This window comes from Tachypleus tridentatus, chromosome 10 (genome assembly GCF_004210375.1).
Source record: "Tachypleus tridentatus isolate NWPU-2018 chromosome 10, ASM421037v1, whole genome shotgun sequence".
Classification (NCBI taxonomy): Eukaryota; Metazoa; Arthropoda; class Merostomata; order Xiphosura; family Limulidae; genus Tachypleus; species Tachypleus tridentatus.
This window is the reverse complement of record NC_134834.1, coordinates 80,780,908-80,799,289: the sequence shown is the minus strand read 5'-3', so window position 1 is coordinate 80,799,289 and position 18,382 is coordinate 80,780,908. Positions and strand designations below refer to the sequence as shown.

Here is an 18,382-nt window from a genome sequence, read left to right as displayed (position 1 = left end):
ATTAGGAGTAACCATGAAAATCATCTTATTGTATGTGATTCTTTTGATGTAAATCAAGGAAAATCTCTTGAACTTTTGCACCTGCAAAGTAAGAATCTTCCATGGTTCACAAAGCTTGTCGGTTGACATAAACAATGGTTGAGTTGGGGATATTAAAAACACTCCAGGAACAATACAACAATTTATTCTTTTGGCGAGGGAAGTTCCTAGTGTCACCAAAATTTTCAGGAAATTCAAAAATGGCGCAGAGAGACATGCCGCAGCGGTGGCCTCGAAGAAACGCATTGAAGCTACAATTCTCGCCCTTCTTAAAGTTGTTTGAAATGATTCGAGCACTTAGACCACATATAAGGACATTTTAGTTTTATTCTATTACTTAGAATTCATCTTCAGTCTCTAGTCTTGGAAAAAGACTTTAAGTGAAATTTCATCTTTGGCAATTTACCTTAAATCAGAAAAAAGTGGATGCCTTTTTGGCGAGAAAATCTGTTGATTTTCTACATCACTAGAGACAAATAATTTTTTTTAAAGCTATGGAACGAAGCCACAAATTTGATGAAATAAATAAAAGATATAATTAAAGAAGAACAAGATATCAATTTCAAGGAATTGACCATTCCTTGCTGCCGAATACCGATAGAACGTAGTTTAGAAGCTAGATTTGCAACTACTACTGCAGATTTTGATAGTCAAACTTCTTATGTTGGAGACGCCATTTTTCCCCTATTTTCAAGCTTTTAAAGAGCAAATTCATTCTTATTTGAATGAAAATGATCAAAATATTCTTTGCGGTCTCTCTTCTGTCATAATGCAACCAGAAGAAGAAGATGCTACAGATGATGCCTCATTACTTTGTGATTTTTATGGACTGAATGAGAATCATTTATCTTCAGAAAGGTTGTGGTTGGTCTTCTCGATGAATGAAACAAAATTTTCATTTGTATTTACGATATAATTTGTCAAAATGGATTTATGAGAATGTAATTTCTCAACTTCTTCCAACTTATTTTCAGTTGGCGCTTATATTCAGCACTTTTACAGCAGAACAGGATGTGACTGGAACAAAACTTTCGTACGTTCTAACATTGGACAAGAAAGTCTGTCTCATCTCGCTATTTTGAATATTGAACGGGAAATAACAAATTTTGTGATGGAGCACAAAATGGAAGAGATGACCAATACTTTTGCTCATCAGAAGACTCGTGAAAAATTATTGCTTATTTTAATTTTATTTGATTTTATGTTATCTGCACTAGAAATGTAAAAATATTAGCTCCAATGAAAAATTAATGTTTATAGATTTTGATTCTTAAAAGAAATATATGTTGTTACTTTTTCGGAGCATTATGTTTACGTTTTTCGATTCTTAATAACAAAGATATGATGTTACTTTTTTGGTTTGGTCAGGGTACTTATCCTCCAGTTAGGAAATCTACCCTGCGAACCTGCATTACATATATATATCAAGGGTGGCCAAACTTGCTCAAAGTAAGAGCTAGATACGATAAACTTCAGATGTTTGAGAGTCACAAGACATGAACAGATATTAAACACACGTTTCTATCGTTATATGCACATTGTGTTATATTTTATATAAATATTAATAAATACATGTACGTAATAATATTTATTCATGTATGTAATTTTTAAACTGTTAATTTGGATTAGTTTCAATAATCACAAAGTGCATATATATATATACAAAATGTTTTCAAAATCCTGGCTGATTATTGTTTTAGCTATATTGAGCGTATTTAATACAGTAATGAGGTTCGGAAACATGTAAGAAAAATATGCAACTTTGCATTTCATTAACATTAAATGAGACTGCCATAAATAAAAATAAAAGGGGTAAAAACAAATATTTTTATTGATACTTATTTGTCTTAGTAAATATCTGGTCAAAACATGAAGGAAAATACGTAAAAAAATAAAATTAGAGATATTTAAATCATATACCACCTTACAAAATTTCAGTCTTGTCATGATATTTTTTCTAACACAAACAAACATTGACACAATTATCAGGCTAGTACGGATCTTGTGAGTTTCCCTTTTGGTTGTGAGTCATCGAAATTCCGGCTGTTATTTTGTCAAGCCTGTACGAATTAGTTTCGTCAGGTGTTTATTTGTAAGGATTGCACGATGCTTTGACTTCACAAACTTCATTATAGAGTAGTGGTTTACAGCAGTATATTGTTCTGAAAACTGAGATAAGTCGCATAATGGTTGTATTCTGTTCAGAATATTTTATTTCTGGAACTTGCTTCCAGGACTCAATTGGAGAATGGGATTTATGGATCATCTTTAAATCCAGGTTTTCTTGTAGTTCTGTTAGTTCCATTTCTACAGCAGATGATTCTGTAACCAGAGGGTCGAGAATTATAGAACCATCATTGATCACATCAACCATGAATGAATTTACAAAAAAGGCAAAGCAGGGCTTCAGCTTCTAAAAATCCTCAAACCTGTCTAGGAAATTATCAAGCAGTCCTTGTAATTTATCTTTGTATTCTTCCAGTTTGTGGTCTTTTATTTCAATATCAGGGAATGTATTGTTTTGTATGTCTGTAGATTCATCAAGAATGTAAGGGAATTCTTCAAATCATTTTGCATTTTGCCTGCAACATCAGCACTGATCTGGGAGATACGTCTTTCTGTAGTGTAGTGTGAAGCTACTGTTTGTGTTATTAGTCGCTGAAGTTTTGTATTATTTGTATCTAACACTGCAACAACTTCAGCTATATTCTTCTTAACAAATTCACAATCAGAATATGGGCATTTAGCAAGAACAATATTCCATGGTATAACAAAACTAGCTTCAGTCGTTGTATCAACTTCCTCACTGAACGTTGTCAACAGTGTCTGCTGGCTATTTAGTGATGATTTTAAAGGTGAATTTTACAGAAAAAAGAAAACTTTGCAATCAAAAGAACTATACATACTGATTAATATTGCAAGTTTACATTTTTTTATAAAAAATATGTGCTAATAAATGAAACATAGAACTTGGTGCAGAAAGAGCTCTTTCCGAGTGGCAATCCGAACGTTTTAGTTTTTACGTTTGTCGCTAGGAATAGTACTGTGACGTAATAGTTGCCAAACAAACCGCCAACGCCAGCTCAAGTGTCTGAACAGACACACTGTGAAATGAGTCAGCTCAAGAGTCTTGGCAGTCATCATCAGGGGTGGGCTGAATCACAACTTCCTCTACAGAAGTAGGCACTGTGTCATCAGCAGCACTTTCCTCTAAAAGCTGAAGATTTAAGATTATATATTAAAACAACATGCTTTATGAGGTTTATGAGATTTACATTTAATATGACAATGTCAAAGTACTGTATTAAGATTAATTTTATTATAATGAGTTATGAAAATATGTTATGGAGTTTATATTTGATTTTTTACAAGTCTACAATTTTTTTTAAATGTACTTGATTACTTCAAGACATAGTCTTATTTCAATTTATCTTGAAATGTTAAATTTAAAAAATGGAATTCTTCAAACTTTTCCACATTTAAAAATGATACAAAAACATCTACAGAATGACCTATTAGCTTTTAAACTTGGAATATACTCTATTTCGGATAGATTTATCCACTGTCTAGACTAGGAAATCAAGATTTCACTGACTTTCAGGTGCCACAAATACAAAACACGCTCATGAATGTGAAATGTGTATGTTCAGTTACATTCTTCAAAAACTTGTACTTTTAAAATTATTATATTATACTAGTTATTGTTTATCATTTTATACTGCACACACACCTTTAAGTTTGTTCTTTTCGTGATGGCAAGGGATGGCTTCAGAGGGGTGGAACCTGTACGCTGCAGGTTGAGATCAGTCCTCAGCTCTACACGAGGAAAGATGGTGGGGACGATCCTGTCTACTGCCGATGGTTTTTTCAGTCTAACCTGCCTGGCTTGAAACCCACGGAATCAAAAACAGTGGGATCCGACACAAAACATGAGCGCTCAAAGTGATATTGACATAGCTTTGCATGGTGTGAAGGAGTCCAGTTCTTCCTATTGACCATCCGCACCCACTTTCGCCATCTTGCCGGTTCCTCCTTGCACGAAACGAAAAGAAGCTTTTGCCCGATGCCGAACCGTTTTACAACCATAAGCAACGTCATAAACCATGTTATCATAAAACAAACATAAAGTAGCAATATCAAGACAATAAATGGTGTCACAAAGTATATAATCCGAAAAAAGCACCGATATATTTACATAAAACACCAGCACTGAAAGGAACAAAATGGTCGGCGCGCAACGAAGCGTGTTTGGCTACTATTACGTCATAGTTGTAAAACGTCACGGAAATAGCCGAACGACCGAGAGGAACTTGAGTTCGAGGACCCACATATTTTGTTTCATTTTTTACTCAAAAACTAAAGTGTTTAAAAATATGACAACCACACAGGAATTATACCTAACCAAAGTACAGTTTTTAAGGCAATTATTAAATTTGTTGAAAATTTACCTTTAACATGGTTAACTTGTTTTCCGTAATTCTGATTTAGGTGGATAATCAGACGAAAAGTTTTTGTGATTTGTTCATAGTGGCGTTTCAAGTTACTGGTTTTGTTATGACTGAGAACACATTGTACATAAGACACAAAAGTTTATCTCCTTTAACGATATATACAAAATATTCCTCCCACTCTGGCTTAAAGTTTCTATCTTCATCTTTATACTCACTTGGCCCGGCATGGCCTAGCGCGTAAGGCTTAATCCGAGCGTCGTTTCTATCTCAATCACTATTCGTTGGTAAAGAGTAGCCCAAGAGTATGACTAGCTGCCTTCCCTCTAGTCTTACAAATTAGGGACGGCTAGCACAGATAGCCCTCGAGTCTTTGCTTCAAAACAAACAAACAAACAAACATACTCTCACTTCTAACAATTTGATGACGCCATCTTGCTTCACAAAATTTCACAGACACTTCTGAAAAATTAATGTGAAAAGAAACAGTAAGCTCCAACATGTCCCCCGCTAGTACAGCGACAAGTCTACGGATTTACAACACTAAACTCAGGGGTTCGATTCCCCTCGGTGGGCTCAGCAGATAGCTCAATGTGGCTTTGCTATATGAAAAAACACACAAACACACAAGCTCCAACACGCGCAACGCAACCAAACTCTACAGAGCCCAGTATCACACTAACACTCCTCTAATTTAACTGCCCGCAACACAATCACGCGATAGCAAGTCACGCTTACAAAGACTAATATTGTCAGCACCTCAGTAATTAGCAAGGATTTAGCTGATCCGAAATTTCTTTACTCCCTAACTCAAATCTAGCATTAAAACTAGGATTTAAATTCTTAAATATATTTGTTCACCATGAATATTAAACTTACGTTTTAATCCAGTGGACTCTCAGTTTACACCCGGTAATAAATATAAAGCTTGAAAATTGTTTATTTACCTTTTATATTTATTGTGATGCAAAAAGGAGCTCAGCGAACATATTTCCGTGAGCCTCACATTGTCATGGCCAGGTGGTTAAGGCACTCGACTTGTAATCCGAAGGTCGCGGGTTCGAATCCCCAGTCACACCAAACATGCTTGGCCTTTCAGCCGTGGGGCGTTACAAATGTTACGGTTAATCACACCATTCGTTGGTAAAAAAGTAGCCCAAGAGTTGGCGGTTATTGGTGACGACTAGCTGCCGTCCCTAATTTAGCAGTGTAAGACTAGAGGGAAGCCAGCTTACCCAAAATAACACGAAAACCCATGTTATTCTGAGTGTAAGCAATATATATCACCAGTTGCAAAGGCCATCAAAATTTCAAGGATATCAAAATAATAATCTACATCACCTGCCATAATATCGTAACTACAGAAACAAGTACGCAACACACGGAAACATTTTCTTTCTTAATTTCGCGCAAAGCTGGCTTTTGATGATCTCCACTACGACCCACATATCGTGGGAGAGATTTACATAATGCTGGCAGTTAAAACACTGCATCCGACTACGGCAGGTGTTTTAGACTTCTTTACCTGAAATCTCTGTTGATATAACATTATACTATTAGATAAACGACATCCTGTGTTTCCTGTGCGTATACTTTTATCGCATTGGTCGGATTTGTGTTTTGTTTGAAATGATTGATTCGACTTTTCGGGAGGCAATATTGTTCTGTGCGAGTTCAATTTCAGTTCGATAATACAGGGTGGCTCGTAAGTCCCTACCCATCCTTATGTTATTATGTTATATCCAATTACGCATGTATTATAAATTTGTTTCTTTTTTTTTTTTCAGAGAAATATGGCTGATGTAAGCCTATTTACACTTGAAGAGCGTATTGTGAGAAGTACGTGGGTATGAGTGCAGCGAGAATGAGGGACAACACACAGATACACTGGATACATATATGGATGGGTAGGGACTTAAGGGCCGCCCTGTATATTCCTTTAATAACAGTTTTGTTTCCTTATGTGTACTGAAATATGTCCTGGCTGGAATACACATAAGACCATTCCGTGGAAAGGTTGTCGGGATCAGGCGGCCCTTTTTCCTTCAAGTAAGACACCAACCATAGCTACACGATATTATAATATATATACATGTAAATTTTCAGCTTCACAGGCAAGCCTGCGTGTAAACTGATAACTCAGGATCCATTTATTTTACTATCACAAAGGCGAATCATGCCAAATCAATGTACAGGTAGTGCATTGACAAAAGGGTCTAGTAACGATCTGCTAGTGTTTAGAAAAATTAAATGTTTAATACATTTTTACAGTAATGCGTATATCAAAAACAGTGGTTATCTTATGAAATACCTTCCTGGACAGTATTTTAAATATTGCAGGTGACCTTTTACTAGAGACTCTGTGTATAAATAAAATATAATTGTTTATAAATCTAGTACTATAGTAATTTATAATAATACTCTTATGAATATACTTTTATAGTATGTTTTATAGGGCTATAGTGTAAAAGAGTAGCCCAAGAGTTGGCGGTGGGTGGTGATGACTAGCTGCCTTCCCTCGAGTCTTACACTGCTAAATTAGGGACGGCTAGCACAGATAGCCCTCGAGTAGCTTTGTGCGAAATTCCAAAAACAAAAAACAAAACAAGGGCTATAGTACAACTACAAGCTACATCGAAACGTATAGAGTAGAACGTTATTCTTGAGAGTTGCTACAAATTAAATTTAAAAAAATGTCTTCTAGCTCTTTTTTGTTTAAATTAATAAACAGCTGAAGGAACGGTCAATAAATTAGTTAAGTTTACTGATTTTTCTGGCTGTTAAAACAAAATTGAGAAGTTTGAATAACGGTAAGTTCGTAAGACAGATAATATTTCTCCAAGTATTTTGAATGAGATAAAGAATTGAAAATGGGATTCACTTGCTTCTCTTTCATGTTAGACCTTGAATGGTGGAAAAGTGCCAGAGGATTGGGAAGTTTGCTAATTATTCCACTTTTCAAGTGGGGTGATAAAATTTGTCTCCATAATTGTAGACCAATCAGTTGTGGGAAAAGTTTTGGAAAGTGTGATAAAAGGTGTTTTGCAAAGTTTATCAGAGTTTAGAATTTTGTTGGAGACGTACAAACCATTTGACATTCTTTGAAAAGGTTACTACTTATGTAGATGAGGGTAAAGGTGTAGATTTGGGGTATCTCATATGTTTGATTTTGGCGACTTTGCCTTGGTAAAGGATGTATGTACATTGTTTCTATGGTTGAGTAAATGATCCATATCTTCCTTGTAATTTCAGGTGTAGGACAATTCTTCTCTGTATTTTGGGTTAGGTGAGTTAAGGTTTGTGTTCTTAATATTGGTGACAGCTGTTATCCTGTTCTTATGATAGAGTTGAGTCAGTGATGTGAACCATTAATGCCAGGTTTGGTTTGTTGTACTTTTTGCTCCTATGGTGAATTTGATAGTTTAGTTTTGGCCAAATGCTAACCTCCTTTTCTGTAATTTTGGTTGCTTGAAGTATGATACTGTTTACTTATGGTTGGAGTTTGTTTATAAATATCATATGGTCCACATACTCTAACTATGGTGTTTATGTTACTCTAATTTTGTTTTTATGTGGGTGATTCTCAACCTCCTAATGCTGAAGGTAGTTGTGGAATCTCTCCCCCTCAATTTGAGATTGGGCAGATATCTAGTTAAGACTGGCTGTCCTTCTTCATCATTATATTTTGGCAAACTGTCCTTTGACATGTCATTTCTCATTTTGTGGGTGTCATGTCTGCTTCAAGTTTTTCTTTCGTAGAGCAGATCTTCACTGGGTGTTTTCTGGATTGGTATGTTTGGTGGAGGACAATTCAAACTTTTGCTATTTTATACTATAGTTGCACTTCTCAGAACATATTAAGTTTTTGCACATCATTTTTGTCTGCCTGTGTCAGGTTCCTTTCTTTCTTATAGGGTGAATAACAACCTGTTCCAGAGTTGTATAGACAAAGAATAGAACAATGAAAAAAAAATACTGTTTATTTTGTTACAATAATCTACAAATGTTGAAAATTATTTAATAGTTTTGTGCTAGGAGACATAACAATCTGGGACACAGTTACATGTGGTACTCTTTATAAATGTTAATAGCACGTAAGAAGTGAAAAAAAAAAATTGTTCTAATTGTGAGATAGAAATTCTAGTGTTATGTTATTTACCTTATTTATTATTCATTGTATTAATTAATTTAACTATGAATATTTAGTCATGTTAAAGTGGTAATGCACCTTCTATCTAGAGCACATTGATATTTGAGTGTGTATGCATTATAAAACTGATATAAGCTTTCACTAGCAGTGATGTACAGATATAACTGTTGTAAAACTTTATGTAGGTTTATGGTGATAGCTAGTCATATGAGATGTAGCCATGTAGTCTAATCACTAAATAAAGTTTTATTTTTTATTTTTGTTACTTTTAAATGAGTCAATTCATGAGACACATGAGAAGGACTTGGATCACATATTTCCACATCCTGAATTTGCTGTATCTTTCTATGTACCTCCTGAGGATTAAGTTAGACTTATGTTAGTTATTACTTGATATCTATCTTAATATTTAAAAGTAGTTTAATTCTAATACAGTACTTAGTTCTTCTCATAGTGTTAGCTATTCTCATCCAATGCTGCCCTCTATATGTGAATTTTTCTTTGTGCATGTCATAAGCCTTCTGCATCCCATACTGAAATCAAATTATTCCAGCATACCTGTAATGTAAATTATCATGCATCACTTGCCACCAGTAGGAGTGTGACCAACTGAAGTAACACATGTGACTCCTGTGTCTCTACCAAGCTATCACTTTCTGTTTGGCAGTGCTTGTTCTTGGGAAATTTGTTCCTTTGTTTCAAGTTTCACTTTTAGCTTTAGTATTCTCACAAAGTGGTTTTCATTTAAATTACTTCCAAGGTTATTCAGACTATTTCTTTAATCCAAGTTTATGACAGCCACATTATTATTTGTACATATAGTTTTGGACAACTTTCCTTGATTATGAATTACAAGGTTAATGTTACCACATGTTGTAGGTAACACCTGCAACTAGCACTGTGTAACATGCCTTAGATGCTAGTGATCTGGTGGGAGATTTATCAGTGTTATTCATAAGGGTATTGAACATTACTTGTGTTAACCTATATCTCCAGACCTTGCCCCACTTACTTCCAAACATGCTGAGCTTGTTTAGGCTGACAAGGTCTTGGATCATCTATTTTCCCATCCTGAATTTTCCATGCCTTTCTCTGTCCCTCTTAAGGATTAAGCATACTACAGTCCTTATGAACTTAATTTCCCCTCATATTCTAGTGGCTTTACTTTCTGTGGGGATTTTTTCACATAGGTGTATTTGGCACAGCTCAAAATCATGTGTTACCCCTTCTTTGTTCCTCAATATTTCAGGCTCTGGCTGTCAGTGTCTTCAGCCAGGATTGGTCTCACAAATTTATTTATATTTATCCTCCTACCTGTCTAATTTATCTGGTGGTCTCTCTCTCATCCATACTACTCTCCTCTTGTCAAGTCCTTCTGATTACTCCTTGTTGGCCAGTTCATCCATGGTTTCCACATTTCCAACAACTGTTACTTTCTTCATTCCAATTCCCCTTCCCTTTTCACATGGCTTTTTGAACAGGGGTATTCAGTCTTCTTTGTAATGGGTTATCAGGGTGCATGATTTCATAAATTTCATTTTTCCCAATTTCGTTAAATTTCTGCTTCCCATATCTTACCATGTTAGTGTTCATTCTAGACTATCATCTTCCCAGATGGCCTAGTCTTCCAGACTGTGATCTTAAGATAGTCCTCTATTCTCTCATTTTATCTTTATTTGAATCTATTTCCTCATGCTACATGCTTTGTCATTCCATTAAAAAATATTTCTTTCTATTCTTAACCTATGGATGCTTAAAGTGTGATGTATTTGCCATTGATGTTTCACTTACATTTTACCACCCTACCTATTTTCTCATTTATCCAGATCATTCCTTTCTCCCAGAGATCTTGACAGCCAGAGAGTGTAACTTTTCCTTTTTGCCTATTTCCTTTCTTTCTATTTCTCATCTCTATCATCATCCCAATCTGGATAGACTTCTATGTCCAGTCTGTACCTTTCATTGTTATACTGCTGCACAGCTTCCTTCTATGGTACATGTTCTTGACTTCTTATTTCTTGGCAGTCTTCTGTGTATGTTCTTTTACCTATCGCCTTCACCAGTTGGGTTTAACATGTAATTCGGTTGGCTTATTCTTTCTTCTCTTCCCACCATAATTTATTCAGGGTGTGTTCTCATTAAATACAACACCTCACATTTCCCTTGCTTCTTCTCTTCATTGGCCATTGGAAGAAAATCCTGTAGTCAAGCATGTGGACTAGACATAATATGTTCATTTCCCATTATTTACATCTTATCATTTCTTTGTTGGGTTTTTGTCTTCCACATGTAGCTCCAGTGCTGTATCAGTTGTGACAGAACATATGCTATGTTACTGTAATAAGATGGCCAAGACATTGGTATCAGGTAATCTGTATGATATACCTTAATCACTCATAATAGTGTCAGTTGTATTGAAAACTAGAGTGTAAGTAACTTGCTCTGTTAAAATAATGTGTTGTTTTTATATGAACATATTGTTAGACGTATAATCAAAAACTTGTGTATAGCATTTAAGTATTCTAAAATTAGTTAACTTAGATTGATTTCTTCCAGTAAAGAATCCAGTCAGAAGTTATGTTCACAATCATTCTTTAAAGAACAGGAAAATGTGGTGACTCTTTTCAGTTTGTTTACTCATGATTATGCAGGCACTCCAAGGTATATTTTTACTTCACCTGAACTGGTAGAGAATTTATGCAGTTTTTCCAATAATTATATTTGTTTATTATTTACAAAGCTATTTTTCTTGCTTCTATGACTTGATGTATCAATGCATAGCTTAGATGGACCAAAAGATCCCTCATTTTCATTTAATATTATGTTATTTTCTTTGCAAGAACTACTCTAATATTTCTATTCCTTATTCTATAAAAGAAATATTTTGAGATAAATGAGTAATTAAATAACATCTATGGAACATAATTAACAAGGATTGATAAATAATTTTTTTTAGACTATTTTCATGAATATGGTTTAGTATGCAGTTTTAACTGATTAAACTCAAATGGCCACTATTCAGAATGACTTAACTGTTTTGATTTATATATGTAGTAATATGATTTCAAGAAATTGCATCCTTATGATATCAGCATTGTCTTTTATAAAACTATTCACTTTAGCTCATTTGTATGCTATTAAATATAGTAGTGATGTAGAATGGAATGCTTGAGTTTATAAAGCTAAACATGAAATAGACCAAATAAAAATTAAAGAAATATTCCTTCCAGAAAGGTCAGTAATGGCAGTTCAAGAGACAGACATTTCTGAAGTAAAGATTAAGACAAAAGCAATGCACTTAATTGATGAATTCTTTCACAACTAGGATTTTGAGGTAAATTTTATTATTCCGCATTCTGAATATTATGCTTATCTTTTGTGAAATGTAAAATGTAGTATGCACAAGAGATATGTATTTATATAAACATAATAGTACTGTCTGTTATATGTTCATATAACTACTTCACAGGGTGTGGATGGATCTTCCCCAAAAGGGGTATGGAGGCTCATTAGTTCCATGCAGGGTTATATAGAAATTTTCAGGTTTTGGGTTTTATGGGCACTTTTGCATTTTTTTATTATTGTAGATGGATCTTGCCAAATTTGGTAAGAAGGTTTATTCAGACCAAGGTGCATAAAATTTTTCAGTTTTGTGGTTATTATGGGTGTTTTTGCATTTCTTTTACAATTACATATGAGGAAAACAACTTTTCATGTACTAAGATAACCTTTCATTAATTATGAATTTTTATAACTTGTGTCCATGGGAAGGGTTCTCCAGCTATTATAATAAGGTGCTTTTCTTCTCTTTAATATTGTAAAGAATATTTTGTTTATGGATAAAATAGATTAATAAATTAAAGCTTGGTAGAGAGTATAAAGTTCCTAAGTCATCGTATCTGAAATATAGTCATTTCTAATACATAGTGTGGTAACCATGGGTCTTTTAAAATATAGATTTCATTTTTTTAAACCAGTTTATGATCTATAATACAATAAATGTCACTACACAACATATTTCCTCACTGGACAGTTATGTATGATTAATGTAAGTGTTGGGATGAAATTCAGTTTTCATACATTCACTATAGTAGGCCTAATGAAATCATGAGTTTGGCCATTTTGTTGAGAGAAATAGTGCAATAAAAATCATTTAAAACTTTAAAATTAATATAAACATAATTATTTGTCTCATTATTTTATACATGAAAATTATCTGTGTTCTCCTTTTACTGGCTTGTGTAATATTTTCAAGTGAATGGTGTCCTTGAGTTACAAAACATGCCAGTTATTGTAAACAGAAAATTTACTGCAAAGGCAGTTACTTTAGTAAATTAACAAACATGGATAGAAACTCATCAAATACTGTAATGCTCTTCTGTGGCTTATAAATAACAGAAAACCAGTGTTAACATACAAAATGAAAAAATGCCACATGACCTTGAAAGGGTGTAACAATGTTTTCAGTATAATGTAATTACACAAGGAAGGATAGCAGATCTACAGCAAATAGAATGGTAGAAAGAAAATAAGGTTCCAGATGATTGTATTAGATTCAAAAACCTTCAAAATTTAGAACAAAAAACATTAATAGTTGAATTTTTACAATTTTTAAGAAGGTAAAGAGTAGGGCCCACATTACAACTGACAGAAATGATGCAATAAATGAAGACCATTTCAATCTTGAAAATTAATATAAATAGATAGTATATTTCTCACTATTTTATACATGAAAATTATATGTGTTAGCCTTTTACCACTTTATGTAATATTTTCAAAATTATTACTGTAGGATAATTTGCATATATCTGTTATTCCTGCTTGATTAAAAATAACCATAGAATATGTCACTTTAGCCTTTTCATTTTCTCATATACCTACTTCAAACTTAATTTCTGTCTGTACTTTATGTTCGTATCTTACTCTGACCTTTATCATTATTTTCACATAATACATGTTCTTAAAATTAATATACTAAGACTATGTGCAATGTATATGTGGAAAAATAAAAGTTAGGTTTGTTTTATATGTAATTTAATTTATCATAAGTTTCAGATTTGATGCAAGTTATGATATCTTAGTGAATGGAGAAATTGTGACTTGTTTTTATATAGTTATATAACATAGTATGAACATAATTATCACACTGAGGTAATAAATTTCGACCAACTCTGTTCCTAGGAAGTTTCATGTTATATTGTGGAGCTTGTACTGCCCCCATGTCAGTATTTTTATTATTGTGTGTATTAATCAAGTAATGGAATGCTCCAGCCAGGTTTGTCACTTGATAGGCCACATTTTACAATACTTGGTTAGCAACAAAGTTATCTCTGCAGAGCAGTATATCAAAGGGTAAGTATTGTATTAAATTTATATCTTTTTAAAGGCATTATTATACCCTCTATACAATGTTAAAATGCAAATACAAAAAGTACTTAATTAGCAAACCCTCAGTTTTTCATTGATATTGTAAACACCTTAACTTTAGTTGGGATTATATAGCTTAATACTATAATTCAACAAAGCATTAATGGCTTGGGACAAGTTAAATTGATTTGACAAGTGCTTATATATTTGTACCAGTATAACCTGACAAGTTGAAAAAATCCATTTCAGGTGTGTACATTACTATGCTGTTGTTAATTTAATGTTTTACATAAAATCCTTAATTGACTACATGCTAGTAATGTAGTCCTAAAATCAACTAAATATTTCCAATATTTGTATGTTACTCATCCACCATTGATGTTAACACATTTACCTATCAGCTTTTAACCAAATGGGTTATTTTAACTGTGTGCTATTTTAAGTGGTATTTAACATTACTTATTCTAAGAATGTAAATGAAAGCAAAAGATAAAATATTATGACAACCCATCTTATATCTGCTATATCCACTACTCATGAGACCTTTTGCCCAATATCAGAGTTCATTAGGTCAGCTGGGATGTGACAGACATAGTAATAGTTTAAGAGCTATATACATATATATCATAAGTTTTCGTATACAACAGTTTTACTGTGAAACAAACTGAGCAAGTGTATTGTAATTATTGTCAGCTTTAGTTAAGCCATTTAGAAATCAAAATTTCATAGTAAGAATTTGAAAAAGAACATTATTTAATTGTTATTTTAACACCTCAAATTATTTATAGAGTTTATTATTATAATTTATTCAAATTAATTTTAATATCATTCATAAGAACAAGCAAGTCAGCAAGCTACTTTTCTTGTTTCTGTAAGAGGTCATGAAGCCACAGTATCATCAAGAGAAAACTATTAATAATTCTAAGAACTGGTGAGTGAAATTTAACAAAAGGTTAAGATATGTCAACAATGCTATCCCTGTTATATATGTGGTGATGAAGCCTTTAGCCCAGTATCAGTTCTTACTGGGCCAGTTAATATGACTATCAGGTAATATTTTTGCAACCATGTAACTCATGATGACTGAAACAAATGCATTTGTGTCAAAGCTTATTTTATAAATAAGTGAAATATTAATTTTATACAAATTAGTCAAAGTAACTTGCTTTTTATGTGAGGCAAGAGAAAGTCTGAATTCTTTATTTGTTACAGTGGTACAGTTACCATTTTTACAAACCTTAAATTATATATAATAAAATGTGAGGTAATTTGAGTAATTGCACGTTAAAATTGAGCAAATAACAAGTGGCACCTACTAGCCTTAAAGGACAAGATGTCTAGTACATGAACACTAAGCCGTATACTAATCTTATCATTCTCTTTAGTGTAAAGTGTAATATTAATATATGCTTCAAGCTTTCCTTTATTTAATTAATGTTTCTTCGTACTCACTTTTACCATTATTATCTTTAAGGAAGTGTACTATTATTAAATAATAGTACGAGTACCTTTCAACCATTTGATATACCACTAATGGTGTGGTCTTTGTGATGATTTGATATAGAGATTGTTACTGTGTAGTGCATTTTCTGTTATGAGTGGATCTTGCATATTTACTGAAGTCACAGCTACCCTCTTGTCTTTACATCCTTTCCAAAAATCATGAATGATCTGGTTGCAATTTCTAAAGAACTGTTTCAGAAACCTCAAGGCATAGAAATGTCTGTTAATGTGATAAATATATATATAACCTCATGACACGGAGAGTTTGTTAAGACACAAATGTTCACATCTGTGTCTTGAATACAACATTGTAAAGATGCTGACACAGTATCACAATGTATGCTGCCCACACTAGGTAATCTGTTGCTTTTTTTTTCTTCTGTTTATTGTTTGTGTTCCTTTTCTCTTTCATTTTGAGATCTAAATTCCCTTCAGTAAAGATGTAGGTCTTTACAGACTAACTATTTTGTTTGTATTCAGTTAATTTATTTTTACTTGCAGAATATATATCAAGGATTGAATATCATAAGCCACAATAGTGTTTTGTAATGGGGATTGTAAGAAATTGCACTAAACCCTAATAGAACATTTGAGCAAAAAGGACCTTAAACAATAAAGATTCAGTTCAAACAATGCTTTTAAACTTCTACTGTTGACTGCTAAGGCTGTACCTATAAAAAATGCACAAAAAGGCATGCAAGTTAGGAAGAAAATTTGCCCAAAATGACTCTTTTGTAATTAGTATTATTATTTTCAGACTATATAGAAAATGGTTTGCTATGTTGCACCCAAACCTTTTGTAGAATACTACATAAGGTACTGTGAAAGTTGTAGGGGTATTGAAAAGTTGATTTATTTCATCTATAATTCTTGTGTGAACTATGGTATCCTTATCCCTTGGAATTAGTGTTATTACAAATATCGAGTGTTCTTTTAAAAACTATAAATACAGGGTGAAATGGAATTTACCAGCCAATAATGGATAAACAGTAGATTACTGTAGCTTTGTACACTAAACATTCAGTGTCTTTATAGAGAGAAGTCAACCCCTATATTATGTATGAAGTGAAGCAGTGCATAAAAATAAATACATATGATATTAAATTTTATGACACAAAGTTGTAAAATAGTTACTTTATAAATACAGATTTATTTAATGCAGTTTTTATGCACATAATTTATTTGAAATGGCTGCTTTTTTATTGGAAAAAATTGTATGGACTTGGTGGGGGTTGTGTCTTAGTCTATGCATTATATAGAGAGAATTTAGTTATACAAAAATTATAAATGCTCACTATATTCTCAAACAAATCTCCATGATATGGGTATCCACTGGAGAGGGCAAAAGGAAGCATATTCCTTCCCCCACAAAATGAGAAACATAATTCTTCAGTCATTCATCAGTGTACATGCATTTTTTATTTAAATCTCAATATCGCACTTTCTTGTACCCCTTCCCCCAGAAAACTTTGCCTTTCCATGGAAATACTTCTGCAGCTGCTCATGCTACATGAAATTCTCCAGCTGCAGCTTAATGTTTTATATCTTGAATTAATGCAACCAAGTGAACAATAGTTACAGTAAATCATCATGAAACGTACCAGCTAGCTACTAGCTATCTTTATCATCATTACAATGACAAGGTTAGCCACTGTATCAACTACTTCTTTGCCCATAGGATTACATAAAAATAAAGCCAATTTATAAGATAAGTAAAAAATTGGGAATGTGAAAACTAAATATGGATGATAAAAAAGTAAGCAAACATAGTTGGAAAGATTGTAAACATTATTTACTGAAACTACAAATCTCTATTTTGACCCCACAAAATGTAATTCTAGATAATATGAAACTAAAATTAGGATTTTAGTTAGAGTAAATAATAATGTCTACTGTATATCTAGTCTTGTTCACTTATTTTACTTTTATGATTGCTATTTGCAGGTTGATAAATTCCCAGTTCTTTCTTTATTCAAATTTTAGTATTACACATCACATAATTTCTTAAATTAAAAGTAAACATTGAAATAATATATCTCAATGTCAATATTTGTGAGTCATGGTATTCTGGATGTAGCACTGGTTAAAATTAAATGTTTATGATGTCACTATACCAAATTTGTAGTTTTGTGTTAATTAGGAGCTTAAATTACCAATGTTGACAAGTTAGAAAATATAAGACAAGAACCTCGTGTCTTTATATTTTGCTGAGATATAGCTAATGTACTGCATCAAACATAGTGGACCTGTTCAACACTTTCCATTTTTGGAAACAGCCCCTTATATATACACTTACTTCAATATATGACACTTGAATAACCAATCAAGAGCTTATAATGGCCACTGAGTATTTTCTTTATCCATTTGTAATTAAACACAAAGCTACACAATAGGCCGTCTGTGCTTTGCCCACCACATGTATCAAAACATGGATTCCAGCTTTGTAAGTTTTCAGAGATATCCTCTGTGCCACTGGGAAGGGGGGTTAATCTGGTAAAAGGCTATCTTGTTTTTTCAAATCAAAGTTTCAAAGTGGTAGTTTGTATTTTAGTCATAATTTTATATTGTTTTAGACTGAAATACAGCTTAGTTACTAATGTTGATAAATTGTAGTGGAATTCTGTGGTATCAGTGTGGTAATTTATGATTTTTTTTGTATTCAACTGTATATATATAAAGCCTAAAACAAATATTTAGTTTTTAGTTATACATCCTCCATGTGCAAAATTTAAAAGAACTAGTAACCTGTGTCCAACAGCATCTAAGTTTAAAGGTAATAACTAGAAGAGATAATTGTTTACTATACTTCTTTATTTATATTCTATATTTTAAGAAAAATACATTTAGTAACTTATTTCTAAATATAAGTAATCTA

At 32.8% G+C, this 18,382-nt stretch overlaps 1 long non-coding RNA gene across 2 annotated transcripts; it reads left to right on the top strand.

The window, feature by feature from the left end:
• The first annotated feature begins 6,060 nt into the window (after positions 1 to 6,060).
• LOC143229695 (uncharacterized) lies at positions 6,061 to 12,265 on the top strand. Of its 2 annotated transcripts, none has more exons than XR_013016004.1 (3): positions 6,061 to 6,536; positions 11,194 to 11,298; positions 11,868 to 12,265. It is a non-coding gene; the product is annotated as an uncharacterized LOC143229695 (long non-coding RNA). The 2 variants fall into 2 exon arrangements; XR_013016003.1 differs by lacking the exon at positions 11,194 to 11,298 and having other exon boundaries at positions 6,091 to 6,192; positions 6,275 to 6,536.
• The last annotated feature ends 6,117 nt before the right edge of the window (positions 12,266 to 18,382 follow it).